Source organism: Felis catus, chromosome B4, assembly GCF_018350175.1.
Source record: "Felis catus isolate Fca126 chromosome B4, F.catus_Fca126_mat1.0, whole genome shotgun sequence".
Taxonomy (NCBI): Eukaryota; Metazoa; Chordata; class Mammalia; order Carnivora; family Felidae; genus Felis; species Felis catus.
This window is the reverse complement of record NC_058374.1, coordinates 33,955,172-33,972,441: the sequence shown is the minus strand read 5'-3', so window position 1 is coordinate 33,972,441 and position 17,270 is coordinate 33,955,172. Positions and strand designations below refer to the sequence as shown.

The 17,270-nt window shown below is 35.3% G+C and overlaps 1 pseudogene; it reads left to right on the top strand.

Annotated features, from left to right (window-relative positions):
- Positions 1-3,869: 3,869 nt before the first annotated feature.
- LOC101093616 overlaps positions 3,870-17,270 on the top strand; it is an 80,151-nt pseudogene continuing 66,750 nt past the window's right edge.

Here is a 17,270-nt window from a genome sequence, read left to right as displayed (position 1 = left end):
CCCTTGTCCATGTAACCCATCCCTCACCCAAACCCCTCCAGCAACCCTCAGTTTCTTCCTTGTATTTAACAGTCTCTTATGGTTTGTCTTCCTCCCTGTGTTTATATTTTCTTGCCCTCCATTATGCTCATCTGTTTTTTATTTTAAGTTCCACATATGAGTGAAGCCATATGATATTTGTCTTTCTCTGACTGACTTATTTCACTTGGCATAATACATTCTAGTTCCATCCATGTTGTTGCAAATGGCAAAATTCATTCTTTTTTTTTTAACTAATATTCCATTGTATATATATACCACATCTTCTTTATCCATTCATTAATAGATGGATATTTGGGCTGTCTACATTTTGGCTATTGTTGATAGTGCTGTTATAAACATTGGGGTGCATGTGTCCCTTTGAAACAGCACTCCCGTATCCTTTGGATAATTACCTAGTAGTACAATTGCTGGGTCATAGGGTAGTTCTATTTTTAATTTTTTGAGAGACTTCTATACTGTTTTCCAGAGTGGCTGCACCAGTTTTCATTTCCACCAGCAGGGCAAAAGTGTTCCTTTTTCTCCATATCCTTACCAACATCTGTTGTTGCCTGAGTTGTTAATTTTAGCCATTCGGACAGGGGTGAGGTGGTATCTCATTGTGGTTTTAATTTGTATTTCCCTGATAAGTGATATTGAGCATCTTTTCATGTGTCTATCAGCCATCTGGATATCTTCTTTGGAAAGATGTCTATTCTTTTGCCCATTTCTTCACTGGATTATTTGCTTTTTGGGGTGTTGAGTTTGATAAGTTCTTAATAGATTTTGGATACTAACTTTTTATTTGAGATTTCATTTGCAAATATCCCCTCCTTTCAATCAGTTGCCTTTTAGTTTTGCTGATTGTATCCTTCACTGTGAAGAAGCTTTTTATCTTGATGAGGTCCCAATAGTTCATTTTTACTTTTGTTTCCCTTGCCTCCAGAGACACATCAAGTAAGAAGTTGCCATGCCTGAAATCAAAGAGGTTGTTGCCTGTTTTCCCCTCTAGGATTTTGATGGCTTGCTATCTTACATTTACGTCTTTCATCCATTTTGAGTTTATTTTTGTGTATGGTGTAAAAAAGTGGTCCAGGTTCATTCTTCTGCATGTTGCTGTTCAGTTTTCCCAATACCATTTGTTAAGGAGAATGTTTTTTTTTTTCCATTTGGTATTCTTTATTGCTTTTTCAAACATTAGTTGGTCATATGTTTGTACGTCCACTTCTAGGTACTCTATTCTGTTCCACAGATCTATGTGTCTGTTTTTGTGCCAGTACCATAATGTCTTGATGTTTACAACTTTTTAATGAAGCTTGAAGCCCAGAATTGTGATGTTTACAGCTTTGGTTTTCTTTTTCATGATTGCTTTGGCTATTCGGGGTCTTTTCTGGTTCCATACAAATTTTAGGATTGTTCTAGCTCTGTGAAGACTGCTGGTGTTTTTTTTGATAGGGATTGCATTAAATATGTTGATTGCTTTGTGAAGTGTTGACATTTTAACAATTTGTTCTTCCAATCCATGAACATGGAATGTTTTCCATTTTTTTAACTGTCTTCTTAAATTTTTTTCATAAGCTTTCTATAGTTTTCAGTATATAGATTTTTCATCTCTTTGGTTAGGTTTATCCCTAAGTATTTTATGGTTTTGGTGCAGTTGTAAATGAGATTGATTCCTTGATTACTCCTTCTGCTGCTTCATTATTGGTATATAGAAATGTAACATTTCTGTACATTGATTTTATATCCTGTGACCCTGCTGAATTCATGGATCAGTTCTAGCAGTTTTTGGTGGTCTTTTGAGTTTTCTACATAGAGTATCATGTTGTCTGTGAAGAGTGAAAGTTTGACTCCCTTCTTGCCAATTTGGATGTCTTTTATTAGTCACAGAACTCACTTGCTATGACAGTGTCTTCTGACCTCACAGACCAAAAGAGGTGACAACAACTCCTGGAAGTTGAACAACCCAGTAACATTTCCACCAAGATGTGGTCAGGCAGAGTTAATTTCACCCAGAGGAAAGCCAGTACAGGACATAGTGGGTTCTTATACTACGTAGAGGCAGGCCATCCACCATGGTAGAATAATTCATAACCAGTGATGATGGTAGCTACTGGCTCCTCCCAAGTGGAGAATCTGTTTTGGAAATTGAGAGTTACCTAGAGGGGTTTCTTCCCCTCCAACTCTGACAAAGAAACTGAAACCTAGCCTCATCTTCTGTGAAAAGAGTCTTCCAAATTCATAACCAGAAGGCTGGTAAAAACTGCTGTAAGTTGTGTGGTCTAGCAGTGCTCAAGCCTAAAGAAGGGCAGGTGGAGCAGATAGTTTACAAAACAAAGCCAATGGTCCTGTTTGACCAGAATATTTGGAGTGTAGGTCAGCTTGAATTGAGACAGCAAAGAGCTTTGTCAGCATTAGAGTTGCTTATCTTACTGTACACAGGCAAGAAATCTAATCTGTAGGCAGGTTTTTCACTGAATACAGTTATCAGCATGTCCACTCAGAGAGACTACCTAGAGCACATAGGAAGCTGTTCAACCAATCTATATACAGTGGCACTTGAACAGAGAGAGAGAGAGAGAGAGAGAGAGGGAGAGAGAGAGAGAGAGCACAGCACATGACTTTCCTCATTTGTAGAGCAAAACCAGTAACTTCAGTTGACTAGGGAACAGAGTACATACTCTGGCCTGCTTTTCATCCACAAATAATGAACCATGTAGACCCTGGGACACATCCTACTTCCTGGCCAGGGCAAGGAAGCTGTCTCATAGCCCCATATATGTAGTACCTAATCCCAACTATCTAGTAAGCTTAATCAGAGAATCTAGACAGACATGGAGCCCATCCTGCAGCTTCACTAGTAGGAAAGCTAGTCAGCAATCCTATCCAGTTGTTTTTAGTGGTACAGCAGAGCCACTTATTATTATCTTTATTATCCTCAGAGCCCAAACAGATGCTTTACTCAAATATATATAATGAGAGCTGGGCTCAAATGTGCAAGGACATAACTAGCAGACACATCCAGAGACCCAAACTGAGCTGACAGAGCCTCTCTGTCAAAACAAACCTGTAAACTCTAGAAGATGAGTCTGATTATTCAAATGAAAAGATACCAATTCAAGGAATTAAAGATTATGAAAAATCAAGGGAATATTATACCACCAAAGGAGAATTTAAAAGTGCTAATACCTGACCATAAAAAGTGGATATATATGAAAAGTCAGACAAAGTATTCAGAATAATAATTTTTAAAAAGTCTAGTGAACTATAAGAAAACATAGACAACTAAAAAAAAACTAAGAAAATAATGCATGAACAAAATGAGAAGTTCAAAAAGGAAATAGCAAACATTAAACAAACAAACATAGAATCCCATAGTTGAAAAATACAATAGCTGAACTGAAGAATTCAGCAGAGTTTCAAAATAGACTTGACCATACAGAAGATAAAGAGCCATTGCCATTGAGGATAGAACATTGGAAATTACCCAATCAGAAGAGAAAAAAGAAGAAAGTATTAAAGAGTGAAGAAAGCCTATGGGAATTATGAGACACAATGTAAAGAAACAGTATTCACATTATAGGAATTTCAGAAGGAGAAGAGAAAGAGAAAGTAAAAGAAAATATATTTAAAGCAGTAAGAGTTGAAAACTTCTCAAATCATAGGGAGTGACATGGTCATCTAGATTGATGAGACCCAAAGGACCTCAAATAGGTGGCACTTGAGCAAGGATACCCAAAGGCACATTATAATTAAATTGTCAAAAGTTAAAAACAGGCACAGAAGTTTCTGGGAGCATAATACATGGCAGCAACTGCTAGGCCAACTCTTTAACTTGTGAGAAGTGAGAGATGAAAAGGAGAGGTGATTTGAGCCAACTCTCAAGACAATATTCAAGTAGAGACCTACTTTTTCATCCAAGGAGAAAATATAGACAAACTATTCAGGATGCCCCTGAAGAAGTGTGGAACCATGACTTCAGGAGAGAGCTGAAAAAGAGAGTGAGCTGCTGCGAGAGAGAAAAAAAAAATAGAGATTGTCCAATATGAGAACATACCACCTCCTTCTCAGTATCAAAGAAGCCTTGGTTAGACCAGATTCCTGCTGCCAACCTTGCTGCAGATGATTCTCTAACTGATGAGGAGATGAAGATGAAGATTTTGAAGGGAAGAGTGATGATGATGATTCTGCAGTACTTCTTGCAAAACTAGAAAACGTTATAGAAGAAAGAGCTGAAAAGCAGTCTACAGAGGAACAAGAACAGAAACCTGAAGAAGGAAGAATACATATGGAGAACATTTTGAATGGAAACCCTCTCCTTAATCACCTCAGGCCAACTTCAAAGGTAAAATAAGGTAGGATGAAGATGTTATTTTCAAGAACTGTGCACAAGTTGTAGATGATCAAAAAAAAAAAAAAGACAAGGTATTTGTAAATGATACACTGTGATCTGAATTTCACAAAAAGTTCTGGAAAAATATATTAAATAGTACAGTTTTATGTGTTCAATTAAAGACTGTAAATGTAAAAAAAATAAAAATTAAAAATAATTTGAAGAGCAACAAGAGAAAAAAGAGACATTACATACAAAAGAACTGTCGTAAGACTGTTGGTGGATTTCTCAACAGAATCTTTTCAGATCAAGAAAGAATGGAATGACATAATCAAAACATTGAAAGAAAATAACCCACCCAAATGTTCTACACCTGGTGAAGCTGTCTTTGAGAAACAAAAGAAGGGATAAATCTTCCCATAAAAAAAAAAAAAAACTGAAGGAGTTTATTGCCACCAGGTCTGCCTTATAATAAGTGCTAAAGAGAGTTCTTTGGAAGTAAAAGAACACTAATTAACATAAAAACATAAAGAGGTAGCACCAATCAAACTGGTAATGGTAAATATATAGACATGGTTAGATTCTACAACATTGTAATAAGGTGTGTAATTCACTTAAAATTAGTTCAAAAGTAAAAACCAAAAAAAGGAAAAAAAAATAATGAAAAGAGTCATAACTACAATGATCTATTAAGTTACACAATACAAAAAAAAACATATAAATTGTAAAAGCAATAGTCTAAAATGTGGAGAGTAAGGTGTAAAGTTTACAAATTCTATTGAAGTAAAGTTTTTATCAATAAAAAATAGGATAATTTTAAGATATTTTATGAAAGCTTCATGGTCAACAAAAGGAAAATCCTATACTAATTACAAAAAAAGAAAAAATGATAAAGGAATCAAAGCATACTAATACTAAAGACATCAAAACATACATAATAACCCAGCAGGAAAAGAAACAAGGATCAATGGATCTACAACACAACTAAGAAACAATTAACAAAATGACAATAGTAGGTCTTTATCAATAATAGCTTTAAACATAAATGGATTAACTTTGCTATGGAAAGGCAAAGAATGGCTTAATAGATTAAAAAAAAAAGATCTGACAATATGCTATCTACAAGAGATTTACTTAGCCTTAAAAACACACATAGACTGAGAATAAAGGGACTGAAAAGGATATTTCAAACAAATGGTAACAACAAAAACAAAAACACACCGAAAAAACAGGGATAGTTATACCTATGTCAGACAAAATAGACTGTAAACTAAAAATGGAAAAAAAAAGAGGAACAAAAAAGGTCATGATGTAATAATAAAAGAGACAAAATATCAAGAAAATATAGCATTTATAAATATTTTTGCAACCAACATTGGAGCAGTTAAATATATAGAGCAAAAAATAACAACTGAAAGGAGAACTCTCAGCAATGGATAGATCATTCAGTCAGATAATCAATATGAAAACAGAAATTTGGACAGCACTGTAGACAAAATGGACCTGTAGACATATGTAGAACATACTTTTTTTTTTTAATGTTTACTTATTTATTTTGAGAGAGAGAGACAAAGAGAGTGAATGGAGTAGGAGAATTGAGAGAGGGAGAGAGAGGATCTCAAGCAGGCTCCACACTGTCAACACAGACTCCAACATGGGGCTCAATCTCACAAACTGTGAGATCATGACCTGAGCCAAAATCGATAGATGCCCAAATGACTGAGCCACCCAGGTGCCTCAACATATGCAAAACATTCTGTCCAGTGAGCGTAGAATTCAGTTTTTCTCAAGCTCACATGGAACATTTTCTAGGATACATCATATGTTATACCACAAATCAAATCAGTAAATTCGGAAGATTGAAACCATACCAAATATGTTCTCTGCTCACAATCACATGAAACTAGAAATAAGAGCAAACTTAAAAAAAATTACAAGTACATGAAATTAAACAATACTTTCCTGAATAATCAATAAATCAAAGGAAAATTAAAAGAAATTTTTTTATTAAAAAAAGTAGAAACACAATATTACCAGAACTTATGAGATGAAGGAAAAAGTTTTAAGAGGAATGTTTATAGCAATAAAAGCCTACATTAAAAAGCAAAAACAGATCCCAAATCAGCAATCTTAACTCTATGCCTTAAGGACCTACAAAAAGAGAAACAAACTAATCCCCAAGTTAGAAGAAGAAAGTAAATAATAAAAGAACAGAAATAAGTGAAATAAAGAACAGAAAAACAAAGAAAAATCTTAACTAATGTAGGAGTTGATTCTATGAAAAGATAAACAAAATTGGCAAACCCTTATGGAGATCAACCAAGAAAAGACCCAAATCAACAAAACTATAAATGAAAAAGACACATTACAACTAATACCACAGAAATTTGAAGGATCATAAGAGGCTATTATGAACAAATGTACACCAACAAATTAGACAACTGAGAAGAAATGGAAAAAATCTTGGAAACCTACAAGTCACCAAGACTGAATCAGGAAGAAATAGAAAATCTGAATAGGCTGATTATTAGTAAGGAGTCTGAATCAGTTAACAAAAATATCCCAATGACGCAAAGCATGGGACTTGATGGCTTCACTGGTGGATTTAACCAAACACTTAAGGAAGAATTAATAATCTTTTTCAAACTCTTCTAAAAATTTTTGAAGGATAAGAAACCCTCCCAGTCTTAATTTACCAGGCTAGCATTATCCTGATATTCAAAGAGGATACTACTAAAGGAAAAACAAACAAACAAAACAAAAACAAACTACAGCCAATATCTCTGTTGAATATAGATGCAAAAATTCTCAAAAAAATGCTGACAAAACAAATTTGGCAGCAAAGCAAGCAGAACAGGATCATTCACTATGATCAAGTGGGATTTATCCCAAGTATTCAGGGATGGTTCAACATATGCAAATCAATGTGACATATCACATTAATAGAATGAAAGAAAAGAATCATTATTTTCTCAATAAATGTAAAAAAACACTTTTGACAGTATTCAACATCTATTCATGACAAAAACATAATAAAGGCCATGTAAGACAAACCCACAGCTAATATTACTCTCAATGGTAAAGATTGAAAGCATTTCCTCTAAGATCAGGAACAAGACAAGGATTCCCACATAGTACTAGAAGTCCTAGCTAGAGCAATTGCATAAGAAAAATAATTTAAAAATATCGGAATTGGAAAGGAAGGGGGTTTCAACTATGTTGAGGCACCTGGGTAACTCGGTTGGTTGAGTGACTGACTTGATTTTGACTCAGGTCATGATCCCAGGGTCCTGGGACTGAGCCCTGCATTGGACTTCATGCTGAGTGTGGAGTCTGCTTAAGATTCTTTCTCTCCCTCTGCCTCATCTTCTTCATTTCTAATTCTTTATTACTATTATTATTATTTTAGAGAGAGAGAGTGCACATACAAGTACTTGTACATTCAATGGAGAAAAGATAGTCTCTTTAATAAATGGTGCTGGGATAATTGGATATGTACATGTAACGAACTATAGAAATGATCTCTGAATGTATAGTTTTGGATATTTACATGCAAATAAATGAAATGAGCCTGTATCTTACTCCACTCATGAAAATTAATTCAAAGTGGATTTAAAGACTTAAATGTAAGACATTTGAAATGAAAATGTGAAACATCTGAAAGAAAACATAAGAACTAACTTTAACATGTGCCTTGGTCATGATTTTTTTTGGATGACTCCTAAAGCACAAACAACATAATACAAAACAATCAGGTGGAACTATCAAATTAAAATGCTTCCAGGGGTGCCTGCGTGGCTCAGTCAGTTAAGCATCCAATTCTTGATTTCAGCTCAGGTTCCTTAGATCGAGCCCCACATAGGGCTCTCTGCTGACAGCACAGAAACTGCTTGGGATTCTCTCTCTCCCTCTATCTGCCCCTCCCCTCCATAAAATAAATGAGCATTTTAATAAATAAAAATAAAAAAGCTTCTGTATAGCAAATGGAAAAATAAAAAAAGCGAAAAGACAACCTAAATAATTAGAAAAAATATTGCAAACCCCATATCTGATAATGGTTAATATCCAAAATATACAAAGAACTCATATAACTTATTAGCAAAAATTTTCCAAATAACCCAATTTAAAAGTGGCTGATCTAAATAGATATTTCTCCAAAGAAGATATACAAAAGGCCAATAAGTATATGATAAATGTTCAATATTACTAGCCATTAGGGAAATGAAAATTCAAACTGCAATGAGGTATGATCTCACACCATTAGAATTGCCATCACCAAAAAAATTAAGAGACAGCAAATGCTGGCTGGATGTCAAGAAAAGGAAACCTGTCTGCATTGTTGGTGGGATTGTTAATTGGTAAAACCACTATGGAAAATCAAATGGAGGACCCTCAAAAAAAATGGAAGTAACACCTATCCAGGAATTAGACTTTTGGGAATATATCCAAAGGAAAAGGAACCTCTAATTTGAGACGATATCTGCACACCCATGTTTATAGCAGCATTATTTACAATGCCCAAAATATGGAAAAACCTATTTGTCTATTAATGGGTGAATGGATAAAGAAGTTGTAGTATGTATAAAGAATGGGATCTTATCTAGCAATAAAAACTTAGGAAATCCTACCATTTGTGACTACGGATGAATTCTAGATGCGTTATAAGTGAAATAAGACAGAGAAAGAAAAATACTATTTTACCTCACTTTATATGTGGAATCTAAAAATAAACAAATATAATCAAAGAAACCCACAAACTCATACAAAAAGAGATCAGACCTGTGACTATCAGAGATGGATGGTAGAAAGAATTAAAGGAAGCTACTCAAAACATACAGACTTCAAGGTAAATAAGTAGTAGGGATGCTATGTACAACATGATAACTATAGCTGACACTGCTGTGTAACATACTGGAAAATTGTTAAGACAGTAAATCCTGGGAGCTGTCATCACAAGGAGATTTCTTTTTCTTCTTTGCTTCGTTTTTTTTTTATTGTATCTAAAGAAGATGAATACTGGGTAAATCCATCGTGGTATCATTTCATAGTATATGTAGGTCAAACCACCATACTGCATGCCTTAAACGTACACAATCATGCTTGTAAATTTTTTCTCAATACAATTGGAAAAAGTTGTGATATATTTATACAATGAAATATTATTAAGCCATAAAAATGAAATATTAAGTTATACTACTAAATAGATGAGACTTGAATACAATATGCTAAGTGACTCATATATAGTCACAAAAGACAATATATTGTATGATTACATTTACATGAAATGTTAAAAGTAAATACATAGAGACAGAGGAGATGAGGATTTGGGAGTGTTGGTTAATGGTTGAGGGGTGCAGGTTTTTTGGGTAGTAATAAAAATATTCTAACATTGATTATGGTGATAAATGCACACCTTTGTAAATATGCTGGTTTATCTTACTACTATTTCATGAGTGTTTTTGTTGTCAGTTGATGTGTTCAATAAACTTTGATTAGATCCTGTTTATTGATGGAGTTGTTGACTTTTGTTATATTCTTGATGACTTTCTGTGTAGCTATTTTAGCAATTGTTGGAAATAGGGTATTGAAACCTCCAAGTATAATTGTGAATTTGTCTATTTTTCCTTTTTGTCTATCAGTTTTTTTCTTCATATATTTCATGTATATTTTTATTTGGTGCATACATGTTTAAGATTGCTATGTCTTCCTTGCATATTGACCATTTTATCTTTATATAATCTCCTCTGTCTCTAGTAAGTTTATTTACCCTAGTAGGTTTATTAATATCTTATATGATATGAATATAACTACCTTGAATTTTTTATTAATTTTTGCATGTCTTTTTTTATTCTTTTATTTTCTATCTGCCTTTACCATTACTTTAAAAAAAATGTTTCTTTTAAGCAGTAAACAGTTCAGTCACTTTTGTTTTAGTTCACTCATACTTTTAACTACTATGACAAATTATGTATTTTAATTGCTATATTTAGACCATTTAAATTTTTTACATTTATGTAATTATGTGATTAGTGATATTTTAATGCTCAAATTTCACATTTTAATTTTTGTTTTCTGTTTGTTCTGTTTCTTGTTTCTCTGATTTTTTTTGGCATCTTCCTGTCTTTACAGGCATGCAGTAGCACAGGGCCATGCTTTCAGGACTCCACAGTTAATCTAATGAATTGTTTTTGCTGTCTTGAAATTTCTAATAATTTTTAAAAAGCAAGACTGCATTTTCATTTTGAGCTGGGCTTTTACAAATTGTGCAGCTGGTCCTAAAAAATATGAGTCAGGGAACTTGATTCCTGAGATGGTCTCCAGATGGAGGCAAACTTCAGAAAATTACAAGAAGCCCAAAACATTGAGAGTGGTAGTGCAGAGATGACCGCAGGGAGTGTCCAGGCAGAAAGGCCTGGGAGGGTGTTACTGTTCTTTATATCTAACATTGAATGGAGAGTAGCCAGATGATGATGTATAGTAAAGAGGAAGATGTTACTGAGCAGAATAGGGGTGAGAGGGAGGGAGGAGGAATATATATATATAGAGAGATCTGCTCACCTCTATAATGCCCTGGTGTTCTGTTAGTCCTTGGTATTTAGACCCATCATAGAGAACAAGGGGTATATACCATGAGTAGGCAGAAATTACCTAAAATTGATTGAAATTAAACTCCCACTATCTTACAGAATTGAGATATAAAGTAAAATCAAACTCAGTGTTATGAAGTGAATATTTGTGTCCCTCTAATATTTGTATGTTGATGTTCTAACCACCACTGCGATGATATTTGGAGATAGGGCCTTTGGGAAGTGATTAGGGTTATATGAATTATAATAGTAGGTCCCTGATATGATGTGATTGGTGTGTTTATAAAAAGACACCAAAGAATCTACACTCTCTCTCCCCTGTGTGAGAACACAGTGAGAAGGGCATGATTTACAAACTACAAAGAGAGTTTTCACCAGAGCCTCCCAGCTTCCACACTATGAAAAATAAATTTGTTGTTTAAGCCACTCAGCTTACGATATTCTCTTATGGCAGCTCAAGCTAACTAGGTCACTAAGAGAAAAATAAGTTATATTTAAGACCCATTTTAATTTAAAGCCATCAATTTATGCCCATTATAAACTATATTTGCATCCAGCAAAGACTTTGAAATTTCTGAAAAGTGATATTCTTTTCTTCACTTCTGAATCTCTGAACACAGTCTTGTCACATTAGACTAAATTCTAACTATTCATTCATGTGTACATGTATGTACATGTTTATGTTTCTTTTTATTTTACCAGGGACAAGGTCTTTGCTGGTCCCAGCCTCAGCAAAAATTTTAAACTCCATTTATTGTTGGGGTGCTTTTTCTTTAAACTCCAATTTCACATAGCGAGCCAGGTTTTAAACATACAGGATATGTGAGGTATACACAGTCATACATTCCCACAAAAACTGAGTTCCAGGCCATGTGTTCCTATTTCTAGACCTGCAGTATAGTATTTGTATCTTCAACCTCCTTTCTGCTGGGTTTTTCAATTCCGTTTCTAGTCCACAGAGATGCTTACCCAATTTTCGAATGGAACTATTTATTTATTTATTTATTTATATATTTATTAAAATGTTTTAATGTTTATTTTTTAGAGACAGAGAGACAGAGCATGAGCAGAGGAGGGGCAGAGAGAGAGGGAGACACAGAATATGAAGCAGACTCTAGTCTCTGAGCTGTCAGCACAGACCCCAGCCTGGGGCTCGAACCCATGAACCATGAGATCATTGAACTGAGCTGAAGTCGGATGCTTAACCGATTGAGCCACCCAGGTGCCCCTGGAAATATATATTTAAAATAGAGTTTTGGTGCTTCAAAATAGAGATAAAAACTAGCAACATTGAATACAATATAGAAATAGAGAATGGAAAGGATATAAGCACACTCCAATGAAAGGCAAATATCTCCATTGCAAAGAAATTAATCCAAAGCAAAAAACTGGTTAAAGCGCTGAAGTGTCTGCCTTCCTGAGTTTCGGACCAGAATCAGGCAGTGACACTATAAATATCTCTTATCCCAAAGATTGTTGTTTAATGTGTGTTATTACAGTGCTTCAGCAAACATCTTTATACATGCATCCAGGTGCATTTGTGCAAGAATTTCTGTGGGGAATATAGCTAGCAGAAAAATTGCTGGGTTGTGGGGACAAGACACATTTTTCTAGGCATTGTCACATTGGTTTTAAAATTGTAGCAATTTAAGCTCCTCCTACTACATTTATTTTATTTAATTAAAAAAAATTTTTAACGTTTATTTATTTTTGAGACAGAGAGAGACAGAGCATAAACAGGGGAGGGGCAGAGAGAGAGGGAGACACAGAATCTGAAACAGGCTCCAGGCTCTGAGCTGTCAGCACAGAGCCCGACGCGGGGCCAGAACTCACAGACCTTGAGATCATTACCTGAGCTGAAGTCGGATGCTTAACCGACCAAGCCACCCAGGCGCCCCTCCTCCTACTACATTTAGGAGAATTTTTTATTTCCCCATGTTCTCCCAATATCAGTTGTCAGATACTGCCCTCCCTGCTCCCAGCTACTACAGCTAATGGCAATAATGTGGTATTTCATTCTTTTCATTTGTGTGTCATTAATAACTGAGGATGAACCATGTTTCATTTTTAAATAGGTGTTTTGGGCTTCATTTGTAAAATTGCCTAGTTATATGTGTTGTTAATTTTTCTATTGGTTTGTTTCATGTTTTTAATTTTTTAACTTTTTAAAAATATAATTTATTGTCAAATTGGCTTACATACAATGCCCAGTGCTCATCCCAACAAGTGTCCTCCTCCATACCCATCACACACTTTCCCTTCTCCCACACCCCCCATCAGCCCTCAGTTTAAGACTCTCTTATGGTTTGCCTTTTTCCCTCTCTGTAATTTTTTCCCCTTCCCCTCCCCCATGGTCTTCTGTTAAGTTTCTCAAGACCCACATATGAGTGAAAACATATGATATCTGACTTTGACTGACTTATTTCGCTTAGCATAATAACCTCCAGTTCCATCCATGTTGCTGCAAATGGCCAGATTTCATTCTTTCTCATTGCCATGCAGTATTCCATTCTTCTTTATCCAGTCGTCAGTTGATGGACATTTAGGCTCTTTACATAATTTGGCTATTGTTGAAAGTGCTGCTATAAACATTGGGGTACATGTGCCCCTATGCATCAGCACTCCTGTATCCCTTGGGTAAATTCCTACCAGTGCTATTGCTGGGTCATAGGGTAGTTCTATTTTTAATGTTTTGAGGAACCTCCACACTGTTTTCCAGAGCAGCTGCACCAGTTTGCATTCCCACCAACAGTGCAAGAGGGTTCCCATTTCTCCACATCCTTGCCAGCATCGATAGCCTCCTGAGTTGTTCATTTTAGCCACTCTCCAGCGTGAAGTGATATCTGAGTGTGGTTTTGATTTGTATTTCCCTGATGATGAGTGACATTGAACATCTTTTCATGTGTCTGTTGGCCATCTGGATGTCTTCTTTGGAGAAGTGTCTATTCATGTGTTCTGCCCAATTCTTCACTGGATTATTTGTTTTTCAGGTGTGGAGTTTGGTGAGTTCTTTATAGGTTTTAGATACTAGCCCTTTATCTGATATGTCATTTGCAAATATCTTTTCCCATTCCATCAGTTGCCTTTTAGTTTTGTTGATTGTTTCTTTGCAGCGCAGAAGATTTTTATCTTGATGAGGTCCCAATAGTTAATTTTTACTTTTAATTCCCTTGCCTTTGGAGATGTGTCAAATAAGATATTGCTGAGGCCAAGGTCAAAGAGGTTTTTTTCCTGCTTTCTCCTCTAGGGTTTTGATGGTTTCCTGTCTCACATTCAGGTCCTTTATCCATTTTGAGTTTATTTTTGTGTATGGTGTAAGAATCTAGTTTCATTCTTCTGCATGTTGCTGTCCATTCTGCCAGCACCATTTGTTAAAGACACTGTCTTTTTTTCCATTGGATATTCTTTCCTGCTTTGTCAAAGATCAGCTGGCCATACTTTTGTTGGTCCAATTCTGGAGTCTCTATTCTATTCCATTGGTCTATGTGTCTGTTTTTGTGCCAATAACATGCTGTCTTAATGATTATAGTTTTGTAGTAGAGGCTAAATTCTGGGATTGTGATGCCTCACGCTTTGGTCTTCTTCAATATTACTTTGACTATTCGGGGTCTTTTGTGGTTCCATACAAATTTTAGGATTGCTTGTTCTAGCTTCGAGAAGAGTGCTGGTGATTGGGATTGTATTGAATGTGTAGATAGCTTTGGGTAGTTTTGACATTTTAACAATATTTATTCTCCCAGTCCATGAGCATAGAATGTGTTTCCATTTCTTTGTATCTTCTTCAATTTCCTTCATAAGTTTTCTAGCATACAAATCTTTTACATCTTTGGTTAGGTTCATTCCTAGGTGTTTTATGGTTTTTGATGCAATTTTAAATGGGATAAGTTTCTTTATTTCTCTTTCTGCTGCTTCTTTATTGGTGTATAGAAATGCAACTGATTTATGTACATTGATTTTATACCCTGTGACTTTGCTGAATTCATGTTATCAGTTCTAGCAGTCTTTGGTGGAGTCATTTGGGTTTTCTTTGTAGAGTATCATGCTGTCTGGAAAAGTGAAAGTTAAACTTCTTCTTTGCCAATTTTGATGCCTTTTATTCCATTTTGTTGTCTGATTGCTGAAGCTAGGACATTCCACACTGTGTTAAACAACGGTGGTGAGAGTGGACATCCCTGTCATGTTCCTGATCTCAGGCGGAAAGCTCTGTTTTTCCCCATTGAGGATGATATTAGTTGTGGGCTTTTCATAAATGGCTTTTATGATGTTTAAGTATATTCCTTTTATCCCGTCTTTCTGGAGGGTTTTTATTAAGAAAGGATGCTGTATTTTGTCAAATGCTTTTTCTTCATCTATTGGCAGGATCGTATAGTTCTTATCCTTTCTTTTATTAATGTGATGTATCACATTGGTTTATCTGCAAATATTGACTAAGCCCTGAAGTCCAGGAATGAATTGCAGTTGATCATGGTGAATAATTCTTTTTTTTTATGTTGTTGAATTCGATTTGCTAGTGTCTTGTTGAGAATTTTTCCATCCATGTTCACCAGGTATATTGGCCTATAGTTCTGCCCTTTTCTGGGTGTCTTTCTGGTTTGGAAATCAAAGTAATGCTGGCTTCATAGATTGAGTCCAGAGTTTTCCTTCCATTTCTATTTTTTGAAACAGCTTCAGAAAGATAAGTATTAACTCTGCTTTAAATGTCTGGTAGAATTCCTCAGGGAAGCCATCTGATCCAGGACCCTTATTTGTTGGGAGAGTTTTCATAACTGATTCAATTTCTTTACTAGTTATGGTTCTGTTAAAAATTTCTATTTCTTACCATTTGAGTTATGGTAGTGTGTGGGTGTTTAGGAATTTGTCCATTTCTTCCATGTTGTCCAGTTTGTTGGCATATAATTTTTCATAGTATTCCCTGATAATTGCTTATATTTATGAGGGTTAGTTGTGATATGTCCAATTTCATTCGTGATTTTATCTATTTGGGTCCTTTCCCTTTTCTTTTTGAGAAGCCTGGCTAGAGGTCTATCAATTAAAAAAAAACAAACAACTCTTGGTTTCAGTTATCTCCTCTACTGTTTTTTGTTTTTTTGGATTCTATATTGTTTAATTCTGCTCTGATCATTATTTCCTCTTCTTCTGGTGGGTTTGGGGTGTCTTTGCTGTTCTGCTTCTAGTTCCTTTAGGTGTGCTGTTAGATTTTATATTTGGGATTTTTCTTGTTTCTTGAGATAGACCTGGATTGCAATGTGTTTTACTCTCAGGACTGCCTTTGCTTCATCCCAAAAGTTTTTGATTGTTGTGTTTTTCATTTCCATTTGTTTCCATATATTTTTCAATTTCGTCTCTAATTGCCTGGTTGACCCATTCATTCTTTAATAGGATGTTCTTTAACCTCCATGCATTTGGAAGTTTTCCAAACTTTTTCCTGTGGTTGATTTCAAGTTTCATAGCATTGTGATCTGAAAGTGTGCATGCTATAATCTCAATTCTTTTATATTTATTGAGGGTTGTTTTGTGACTCAGTATGTGATCTATCTTGGAGAACGTTCTGTGCGCACTTATACATAAAGAAGAATGTATATTGTGTTGCTTTTGGATGAAAAGTTCTAAATATGTCTGTCAAGTCCATCTGGTCAAGTGTATCATTCAAAGCCATTGTTTATTGCTTTTCTGTCTAGATGATCTGTCCATTGCTCTATATGGACCAAAGTCCCCTGCAGTTACCACATTCTTATCAATAAGGTTGCTTATGTTTGTGATTAATTGTTTTATGTATTTGTTTGATTCTGAATTTGGTGCATAGATATTTCTAATTGTTAGCTCTTCTTGATGGATAGACCCTGTAATTATTATATTCTTCATCTCTTCTTCATCTCTTGTTACAACCTTTAGTTTAAAATCTAGTTTGTCTAAAATAAGTATGGTTACTCCAGCTTTATTTTGACTTCCAGTAGCATGACAGTTCTCCATCCCCTCACTTTAAATCTGAAGGTGTCCTGGGGCACCTGGGTGGCTCAGTCGGTTGAGCTCCAACTTCGGCTCAGGTCATGATCTCACAGTTTGTGGGTTCAAACCCCGCATCAGGCTTTGTGCTGACAGCTTGCTCAGAGCCTGCAGCCTGCTTCAGATTCTGTCTCCTTCTCTCTCTCTGCCCCTTCCCCATTCATGCTGTGTTCTGTCTCTCAAAAATAAATAAATGTTAAAAAATTTTTTTAAAATCTGAAGGTGTCCTCAGGTCCAAAATGGGTCTCTTGTAGACAGCAAATAGATGGGTCTTGTTTTTTAATCCCTTCTGATACCCTATGTCGTTTCATTACAACATTTAGTCCATT